General features: G+C 44.2%; 1 long non-coding RNA gene across 2 annotated transcripts; it reads left to right on the forward strand.

Annotated features, from left to right (window-relative positions):
• The first annotated feature begins 5158 nt into the window (after window positions 1-5158).
• Window positions 5159-10580, forward strand: LOC115058389 (uncharacterized). Of its 2 annotated transcripts, XR_003842067.1 has the most exons (4): window positions 5159-6621; window positions 7354-8468; window positions 8812-8976; window positions 9666-10580. It is a non-coding gene; the product is annotated as an uncharacterized LOC115058389 (long non-coding RNA). The 2 variants fall into 2 exon arrangements; XR_003842066.1 differs by having other exon boundaries at window positions 7354-8976.
• Window positions 10581-10789: the final 209 nt, after the last annotated feature.

Consider the following 10789-nt stretch of genomic DNA (forward strand, 5'->3'; position numbering starts at 1 on the left):
CGGCAGCCACGTCCTCATTCATACGCTGAAGAAGGAGCATCGTTTGGTGTTGTAGAAGGCTTGAAATTAGAGGCCGAGAGCATAAAATGGTGTAAAACATTTACTGAGCTAATGAATCATGTGAGAAGTGGAAACATTTTCCCATAGGATTCATTCAAATTGAAAATCTTTCTCCAACCGGTGAAATGAGTCCCTGATGGTTGCTGAGTTGAGCTCATTTTGCAGCTCTGTTGTCTGAGGGTCAGTGCTGTCTCTGAACGGCTGAGACACAGCGTTAAGTCAAACCTGTAACTTCACCAAAAATAAAAATAAAACAAAACATCACAACTGCGCAATTTAGAAGCTTCCAGGCTGTCGATCCCGGATCCTCTCCGCTGGTCTGTGTCGTCTGGACAGGATGGAAACTTTAATCCTCAAAAGATAAAACCGTCAATTGTACACATACACAGTTTTACGTTTAACATCTGAAATGGTAAATAAACGCACAATTGTCAATCAGAGAAATTAAAGCTGTATTAAATATTTGAGGTGCATAGCGAGGAAGTTGAGGGTACAAAGCTGAAAACTAATTACTTCATCATTTCTATGCCAAACGATTCATTTGAGAGAGCAGATTATTTAGTTTCCTGGTACAACTGACTAAATTGTGAAAATATGTGTAGACTGAGACCACAAAGGAGTAATTTGGGGAAGCGATTGATAATTTGAGGGCTAAAACAGCTACTTTGAGAGATATGAAGGGGGTTTATGCTGCAGCACGGATGGTAGGAGTTTCCATTAAACATTAAATTGTACTTAAATCAGCTTTTTGTGCAATTAGGGGGCGTTAGCAAAAGTTAAGTGTTTTAAATGTTATCCTGAACCTTCACACTCTCCGTCCAATCATGTCATCCAATCATGTGTGTCTTACTCTCTTCCACTAACAACTCTGCTCTCCCATTTACTGCCTAATTGGGCTCTCAAGGATAATGGCCTATTTGTTTGTTTGTGTGAGTGTGAGCGTTCAACAGTCGGGCTCTAACTGGTGTTTTTTTTTTTTTTTTTCCACCCTCACGTATGTCCGCGGAGCTGTCTTTGCATGATTTGCTTTTGTGTGTGTGTGTGTGTGCTGGAAATGGCCCCCGTCCTCAATGTTAATGTCAAGCACGAGCGAGGCAGATCTATGGCAGGTGTGAGAACAGCTTGAGGCCCGTGTCATTAGCCCGCCACCGGTGTCACTCCGTCCTGTGCCGATCCGGCCCTGGCACCATCCATCCACCAAATGCCACACACACATTTTCATTATTAAAGTGTGTGTTCTCTGCAAAATGATTTAACGCCGGACAAGCGCTGCTCCCCGTTTGTGACCGTTAAACTGGTTATGGAGGAACCTGAGGCGGACTCCATGAGGAGCTGGCTCCATTTTGATTTTAGCTGATGTTTACCCGGGCTCATTCCCAGCTGCCATTTAATGTAATTTAATAGCGCATGATGAGAGGTTGACTTTTTTTTTTTTTTTTTCCACAGATTTGACGTGTTTTTACTGCCCTATCTCGGAGGAATGTCACGCTCCGTATGACCGCAGGTTACATTAAGGTGGAAAGCAAAACAAAAACTCTTTGTCCTCCAGATTAGAAAGAAAGTGAAAAGTGAGAGCGGCGCAGTAGGTGTTGAAATGTGCCATCTCGAGCGTTTGACACTTTTCAGCGTGTAAGGGTCCACGCGGGCCGAGGCTTCGGCACGGAGAAGGAAAAAAATTGGGACAGAGCGACAGACTGCCCCGGTAAGCCTTTGGCACTGTCATCACACTGCATTGTGGGTAACGCCGCATGACACGACCACAGGAGTCGGAAAATGAATTTTCCACCCTGGGTGCATGGCTTTGGGGTGATTAACAAGGTAAATGTTACTCAATACTAATTAACACTTATTGATGCTGATTAATGTGCATTTAAGGCAGCATGAATGTTTAATTCTCATTAGATGCAGAGGATGGAAACCTCAGTGGTTTTACCTTGAACTAATTTATGTGCATGCTTAATAAAGGAGTGGTAATAAGCAGCCTGTGGTCTTAATGAAAAATTTGATTTTCAGTCAATGAACAGTACTTTAACTTTTTCATTTCAGCACAAAGAGGCAGCTGTAACTGAGCTCACTGGACGTTCACAGCAAATCCGTTTTCCTCTCTGCAGCCATAACGCTACGAGCTTTCCAGAAATGCATCCATCTTTTTTTTTTTTTGTTATTTAATTCAGGAGCTTTGCTGAGCGAGCACAATTGTTTTGTTTGTTTTTGGGGTTTTTTTTTTTTGTTTGTTTTTTTTTTCAACATCCTGCCAGTCATTCATAAAGCCACACACAATCCAATCTGAACTCTTCTGCGACGCACAAGCGGTTTGCTGCAGTGAAAGTGACAGAAACTCTTCGCACAACTGCAAAAATTCTCCGTTACAGGGACGGTACTGTCATCTGAACTCCTCCACAGGATGACATGATGATAGGTGTCAGATTGAGAGTTTCCTCTGCAGGTTCTAGTAAACCTTCATTTTTTCCAGACCTTCCTAACTCTCCTGTTCCACATCTCAGCAACAACACCATCGTTTTGACTCCTTTTCCTTCTGCTGTGACTTCTCTTCTAACTTACAATTTCCTGTGTGTGTCTGTGTAAGTCCTCATTGGTAATGTCAAAAGTGTGAATTGGTTTTTGTAGCTTACCACGTTTAAAAAAACAAAACAAACGCTTGTTGCTTCTAACTTTGGTGCAAAGCTTTTTTTAGGTAATGTTGAGTCACTCAAAGGAAAAGCGTGTTTCTGGCTCATTATTTTTGTTGTTATTAGTAGCGATGCTGTTATAATATCAGATCTTGGCAAGCAACAATTTTGACAAAACATCACAGAAAAATGTTGGTTCAACTCTTCACCGTGGTGCTGTCATGTCTTGTTTACACCAGGATGTGTCAGCACACTGTGACAGTTTTATGTGTGTGTGTGTGTGTGTGTGTGTGTGTGTGTGTGTGTGTGGTAAGGGGAGCAGCAGCGTGAACTTCTGTTCGCGCTCACTTAGTGATGCCGCTGCGGTTAAATGTGAACTCAGAGAGCTCGGTAACCAGTTTGTTGAAACCAGTCATTTGTCGATGATGTAAGGTTTGGTAGTTGGCTGATTCAAAACTAGGACGTTGCACAACCTTGCCATCACTTGTGTTGCACAAATTGAGATACAACTCTCAGTATGTGTGACAATAAATTGAGATTTTAATTTGCAAAATGCACACAAAGTTTTGTCTGGATGGGGCCGCGTTTCATCCAACATGTCCACTCATCATAGTCTGAGGTGGATTGTTGCTAATGTGGGAGTGCCTTGCTCAAAGGGACCTAGAGTTTAATCTCGGCCTGTTTTGTGTGCGTTTGCATGTGTGTAGATGGGTAAAGGTTGCCAGCGTTGTTTCTGTACTGTCCTACAACAGCTGTAACATAGCAGAGCTTGTTTGTTGGACTGGGCGGCTTTGGGAAGCGCCATGCTGCCACACTGGTTGCTGCGCTACACACTGACCACACACAGACAGACACACACACACACACACACACAGGCAAGCCTATGATCACAGTGCTCATTGTCAGCGTGAGCCAGGGTGGCACAAACAAACAAAAAGGGGTTGCCGTTCTTGTAGGAGATCAAACACGCGCACAAGGACGCGCACACAAAACGCTCCCACATGCAATTGTGTTGACATGCCAGCCCACATACTGAGAAACGCACACACACACAATCCACAGAGCCTAATATAGAGTCCATTAGTTTGGAATGCCACACTGCTTCCCTCTGAACACGATATGTACTCAAACTTCAGCAGGCCCGGCCGACGTGAGTCACACAGGACCCCAACAAACCGACATGATTGCCTGCTTAGCCGTGTGGCTGCAGCGACTACATGTTTAAGGACCTGGTGACTCACAAACGCCCAAGACTGCCCTGACATTAAAACCCACAGCTTGTGTAAATACAGCACTATTATTCCCGCTGAACTCTCTCATTCACTGTTTGCAGTGGAATGATTCATGCAGTCGCAACACATGACCAGAAGAGAGAGGGAAGGGGGGGTTTCCCTGACTAAAACGAACAGCTCGGTTGTCATTCTGCAAAAAAAAAAAAAAAAGCTCTCGGAAAATATTGCTGTATGACAACACTGAGGTACAGAAGAGTAAGAAGAATGATGCAAGTTTTAAAGTTATTTCCACATAAACCGCTCGTTTCATCTCTCACGGGACGATGAGTGATACAAAATCGTACTTTCTCATCATAAATCTAATTTCTAGCAGCAGGACAACATTATGAGTTCAGAGCACTTAACTGAGGGACGTAATCGACTTAAAGGTCCATACAGTCGAAGGTTAATGTCCTCTATGATGCTTGTACAGTTTTAATATAGAAGCTAGACCTGGTTTAGACTCAAACGCTCCCATACTGTATTCAGAAACTGAGGAGGACTGCTGGAACTGTTATATTTTTAATTGATTCACCAATCAGAAGAGTGCCTGAAAACTTTTCTTCTGATTGGCCCACAAGTTTTGACAAAGAAGATATAAAACTACTCCGAGCTGGTTTTGGGTTCATAAAACCCCTGATACATCTCGGGAAAATCAAATCTCAAATAAAACACAGGGAAAGTGTAAAAAATGGGCCCTTTAAAATTCTCACATCAGCAAAAAGTAACTTTGCTGAACTCCCCTTGAGAAAGATTCACTCAGCTCCAATTTAAAAGTCCGGGAGAAGCAGCTCCTTCAGCGGCTCAAATGCATCATTCGGGATGATTTGGCCACAACCACATCGCTCGCAACGGCTCTTTTTCTTTTTGCAGTGTGAAATCTCAGAATTTGATGCTCCTCTTGAGCTGGCTTTGAAAAAAAAAAAAAGCCAAAACAGCAGTGGGGTTTCTGTCTTATCCTTAACACGGGGGGGAAAAAACAGTAATCAGTGCATGAAAGAGTCACTCAACCTCACAAAGAGAAATATGTCCTCTCTGAAAGACGCTGTTCTGTGAGAGGAATGTGAAGCTTTCCTTTTTCTTTTTTTTTTTTTTTTTACTTTGTGTAGCACACAGAGTGGTGTTTTCTGACTCACTAAAAAAAAAAAAAAAAAGACAGAATCAAGCTGGGGTGCAAACAAGCTCTCAGAGGGAGCAGTCCGTCGGCTATTAGTCTTCTTCCTCACCGACCTCTGGCGCAAATTGTTTCAGCTTTAAGAGCTGGCATCGTCGTGCCCTGCCGTGTTTGCATCTTTATATATACATTTTTTTAGAAAAACCTAACAGCGCTGCACTTGGGGGAGTTTGTTGTTGCAAAGTGTAAATTAAGTGGGTAAATGGCTTGGAAGACTTCCACTACAAACAGCTATTATGAGATTATAATGTGATTTGCACATCGTTTGAATATGCAGGACCACGACCGCCACCAGGATTATTTATCTATTTTTCCGCCAGTGCGATTAGGCAGCCTTCCAGTCTTTGCACATTGTTAGGGAATTCCACTGCCTTCTGGTTTTGGTCACATCGACCAAACATTTCACAAATTCATCCATCTGCACCTGATTCCATGATGGCGACGTCGCTGCTTCGAGGCTGATTTCCGGACTCACAGTGAAGGAAACTCCTTTTTTTTGTGTGTATTCCATGTTTGTAACATCTTTTTTAAATCTGTTAATTCCTCCAAACACACGCTGTTTTCTCTCTTCACAGGGGGGAGTCAGGCAGGATGTGGCTCTCCCAAATCGGGTGGAGGATTCCCCTCAGAGCGGGGAGGAAGGGCGGCTGGATTCCAAGTCTGGGTTACAGTGGGAAGGAAGGAAGGGGGGTCACGTTCCTGTTTGCATTGTGGGATGGCAGCCGCGGCGGAGATCTGGACGGGGGTTGGGTCACGCAGGGCCCTCTGGGGTCATTCTCTGCTATCATCACATTCACAGCTGTCGGGGCCGGGCTGCGTAAGACATTTAAAAAAAAAAAACAAAACTCCCATGATGTACGCTCCTCAAGCATGTCGGACTTGGAGTTGAATGAGGACAATGAGATGGAGCTGAATTTAGCCGAGCGAAGCAGCGTAGTGCGGCTGCCCGGCATGAATGAATGAAGTTTAAAAAAAGGAAACGATGCTGTGCCAAACTTCCCTGGATAAACAAAGGTTAAAATAAAACAGTTTCTGCAGACTGAAGGGTTTCTCTACGCCAACCAAACAGAGACGTAATTATAAAGGAACGCTCTGTTCACACCGCCGTTGCCCCCCCCATCACAACTTTACCGTTTTCTAATCAGTGTGAAGGTTTCGTAACAAACCTGTTAATTCTAGTCTGCATTTAAGGAAAAGAGTCATTCAGACATTTTGGATCTGAAAAGGAGAAAAAAGAAACGGGAGAGAAAAGACCATATGGAAAACCAACTGAACAGTCAAATGAGTTCACCAAGTGGTGAAGTGGAATCTGCATGTTTTCCGATCTTGGACCGTTAGTATCTTTCCATATCTTTAGCCGCGCCGTCAGATGTCTGTCCCCACGACCTGTTTTTCCTCCCAGTTCAGCTGCGTCCTCTGCGTCTCCCATCTGCAGGGATACGGAGGCTTCCTTTTCAAAAACAACAGGATGTGTGCTACTTGGACCGTACGTGCGACTTTTTGTAATCCACAAATCATTTTTAGCTGCTTCCATTTTGCTTCACAAATACAGAGCTGCCGTTCAAAAGGTCCTCAGGTGACTTCGATGGCCAGATTAAATGCTATAATTGCAGTACAAGTGATGCAGTGAGATAAACGATGAATGTGGCTTCTACAAACTTAACCGGCAAGGGCTTAAAGGTCTGAATAGTATAAATGTTTGTTTTTTTTTATTATGAATCAGGTCCAGGTTCTGTATGAATACAATGGATGGTCAACAGAGCCTGCATTCATGAACTGAGCATTAAAACTAACTGTCAGCACTTTTGTAACTTGATGTGATGTCACAACAGAGCAGTCGCCGCTCTCAGCCACGCCCCGAACCGGTTTGATTTATTTTTATTGGCGCACTCAGAAAACACAAATATTTCTTCTTATACACGTTGACATTTCAAGTAAAAAAAGAAAAAAGTATTTTTTTAAAATATATTTATGATTATTGTTATTAATATCGTTACAAAAGTATATCTGACTTTTAGGAGCAACATTATTCTTATAAGTAGGTGAGCAGTGGTGCAGTATAATACCATTTGTCCATAATGGTTTGTATTTTTTACATTACCAGGATTAACAGACCTTGCACAAATCTCATCCATTACATTCAGTCATAAACTCCCGAGGCGCTGTTCAGTCATTTTCCAACCTGCTCTGATCTTTTCTTTTTTTCCTCCTTTGTCAGGTTGAGATCCTGATGATTCGACTCATTAAGTCCAGGCGCTCTCTAAGTGCGGGGCTAATAACGGAGATGAGGAACCAAACGGAAAATGGACACTTAGCTGCCCTCTGAGTGACGATTGAAAGGACAATATTGAGGCTTTTTGGCAGCATGTGGGATCGAAGAGAAACGTCCTCCGAGTGGCCGCAGACTGCGTCTTTAAAACAATCCACCATCCGCACGAAAAGTGTCCACTTTTCCCAACTAAGAACTCGAGTTCTCCCCTGTAATAATTGTTGATAAGTTGGTATTTTCACTTTGCACCATCAATCACATTCTTCAGGCGTAAAATGCATCGACTGATATCTCACATATATCTCACTTTGGAGCGACGCTGCTTTCTTATTCCACCGAGGATCAGCATTCAATTTATCTCTCTCCCTCGCTGCGATTCAACAGAGGTGATAAATCTCCAGAGCTAAAGCAAAAGCTAAAACAACTGACCTCAGCGCTCACTGATGATAACAGCTGTGCGCCCCTAAACTGAAATCAATACTTTATCTTTTACATTTTTTTTTTCTCCACATCTCACACATTTAGCTAATGGAGTCGTGGGAAATGGATGGCTTACAGTCCCGCTGGAATTGTGTTATTTTCACTTTATATCAGAGGCAAATTCCTCCTGTCTTCATGGTCTCTGCTTACATCCAGCGAAAAAAACAAAAACAACCACGTGTAAGAAGTGGAATTAAAAATAAATCAGTTTAAGCCAAGTTTTCGACTTTGGTTGTGACAGTCACATTGGTTCTTCACGGGAAATAACTTGTGACCCCTCTGGCTCTCGCTTATTTCCTCTGACCCTTCAGTCACCCTCTCCACTGTGACGTGTCTCCAACAGGAGTCCATTAGGGGACACCGGGACGTTTCTGCCCACAACGAGCAAAATCCAGCAGATCAACACACTTCCATGTTCTGCCTCTGTTTCCACAAAGCAGCCAGTCATGAGACAGCCATGACTCAGTCAGCTGTGATTTTGTGGCCTTCCTATATGTGAGTCACCACCCCTCCCGTTAATGTTGACTGTTTTGGAAAAACACTCTGCAATTGCACAGAGAAGAAGATGTGCGCCCATCCATTAGGTGAGCAGCAGCGTAAAAAGGGGGCACCGAGGCAAAATCAAGATTGAGTTTAAAAACATATGTGACAACTTTCCTTTCAGAGACTTTGCGACCAGGAGATACCCGTTTTTAGCCCCGAGTGTCGCCTGTCAGGCTTGGTCTGCGTGCACAAATTGGATCTTTCACAACAATAAATAAAAATAAATTGACTTTCAACATGTGGGTGAAGACACTTGTGGCTGAAATGTATAAACTGTGTGTGTCAACTATCATTTGGTCCTATTTAAAAAGAAAACAAAATTAACGTCCCGTCCAAAGCTCAACTCCGCTCCCATCTATAAAACCAGTGTTTTTTGTGTTGCAGGACTTGCGCACTTCTTTTTGTCATTGTGTAACGCACTGCAGATGAGCCGAGTTCTGACCCGGACCAGACCACACGGGACCGTCAGATCATCGTCTCCTGTCGCGTCACAGCACTTCGCCCCCGTCGCCCGCCGCCGCTGCCATCCAGATTGAATTAACGTCGAAGGTCAGTCCATTAAACTGACTGCACCATTAAATATATGGGATTTATGGTGTTACGCTAAATTATTCAGTATCATAAGTAAATTACGAAATTAATCCTGCAGCTCTCGCACAGCTCAGCTGATGTTATCCTCCATGTTCAGTGGCTCTTATTATGCTAATCACATTATAGAACAAGTAATATCATTTCAAAGTCAGATTAAGCAGACGATGCAACCATGTCCATTGAAACTGATTTTTTTTTTTTTTGCTGGTGAGGAGAGGGGGACATGTGTCTTCCTCTTTTGTTAAAGTTTGCCATTGGCTGCTTGGGAAGCCACGAGAGGTTGCCAGATGACATCACACAATGATTAGCACATCAATGCATTCACCACACTGCTTCTGTTTTTCCCAAGCTCGTTGCAGGCCGAGGGTAGAGCACAAAAAAGTCATTCAGGGACTCTGCACACATGAGCATTTCTCCTGTTGGCGAGGGCTGGGGCTGGAGCTGGGGCTGTGGGGGGGCTGCTTCAAGTTGACACCCGCTTGCTTTTAAGAAATGATGTCACTGGAGACTAATTTAACCGTGGCCACATGTTACGTCACTTAAAAGCTTTTTGGTACATGCCGGTGCACGCCCCTCCCCCCAGCCGTGCATTTATTTGTCTCACGTTTCCTGTCTTTGATGGCCACCTCCCCTCCCCTCCTCTCCAGGGATGCTCCGACCCAGGGGAGCGACGTTCCAGCAAACGGGTTAACGTACTGGAGTCGGGTCATCTGAAACCTCAGGCCCTTCATCTTGGGGATGAGCAGATGAGGCTGCTCGTCGCAGCGGAGTCATGACTCATCTAATGTACGGCTGATAGATGTGAGAAACATGCTGAGGTTGACCCTCCGCCGGCGTCTGCTGAGTGGATTTCTGTGTTACTCCAACTAGACGGTCACATGATGGTCAGAAATCTCAAAATCAAGTAATTCGAAATGGACGCGATACGAGTCTCCGAGCTGCGTGCTAGGAGTCATTTATTACGTCGTTCATGGAGAATAAATGGAGGCCTATCGTACATGCACTCCCATTTGTGTCCTCACTTCTCCCTTGTTTTATCAGCTTGGTAACGAGTTTATGGTCTCAGTCTCTAGTTTCAAATCCTGATGTTCATTTCACCAGCTGGAGGATCTAAAACAGCAGCTGACGAGCCCACAGCGGCATGTGGGGGCTTTTCTTCTCAACTATGAGAAACAGTCCAGTCACAGTTATTACTCATCATATTAGGGAAAGTGATGTGAGTCTGCTTACTGCTGTTCATCCCCGTTCACGAGCTGCTGCTGCAGCGAGGCCTGTGGAGACTTTAACAGTCAGTTTAGCAGCACCTGTAGAAGGAGAGGAGAACGCCACCGTGTTCGCTCCTCTCGCCGCCACAGCTGGCCGACGTGAATCAGCTCCCTTTAACGGCCGCGCCGCGGTCTTATGATTCTGATTCATCTGCAGCGCGTCACGGCCCAAGCTCACGAAGACATGCGCCGTCAGGAACCAATTGCATTAACTCGCTGTCACTTGTTGTGCTCGCCTCCATCTATTTTTCACATACTGTCCTTTTCTTAACTCTGAACATCTTTTGACTCATGTGACAGCGGCGGAATGTGGGGGGGGGGGGCAAAGACGCTGTAACGTGTGGCTTGGAAAGCAGCGTTGGTTGGTATGATGCCGTCTGACCTTTCTTTCCCAAAGCACACAAAAAAACAACAACAAAAAAAAAAAAAACAGCTCAGTCTGATTGTGGCTGTGTATTTCTAATCAAGCTTCGGGCCCTTTTTTTTTTAGCAAATTAAGAGCAGGA

This window comes from Echeneis naucrates, chromosome 17 (genome assembly GCF_900963305.1).
Source record: "Echeneis naucrates chromosome 17, fEcheNa1.1, whole genome shotgun sequence".
Lineage (NCBI taxonomy): Eukaryota > Metazoa > Chordata > Actinopteri > Carangiformes > Echeneidae > Echeneis > Echeneis naucrates.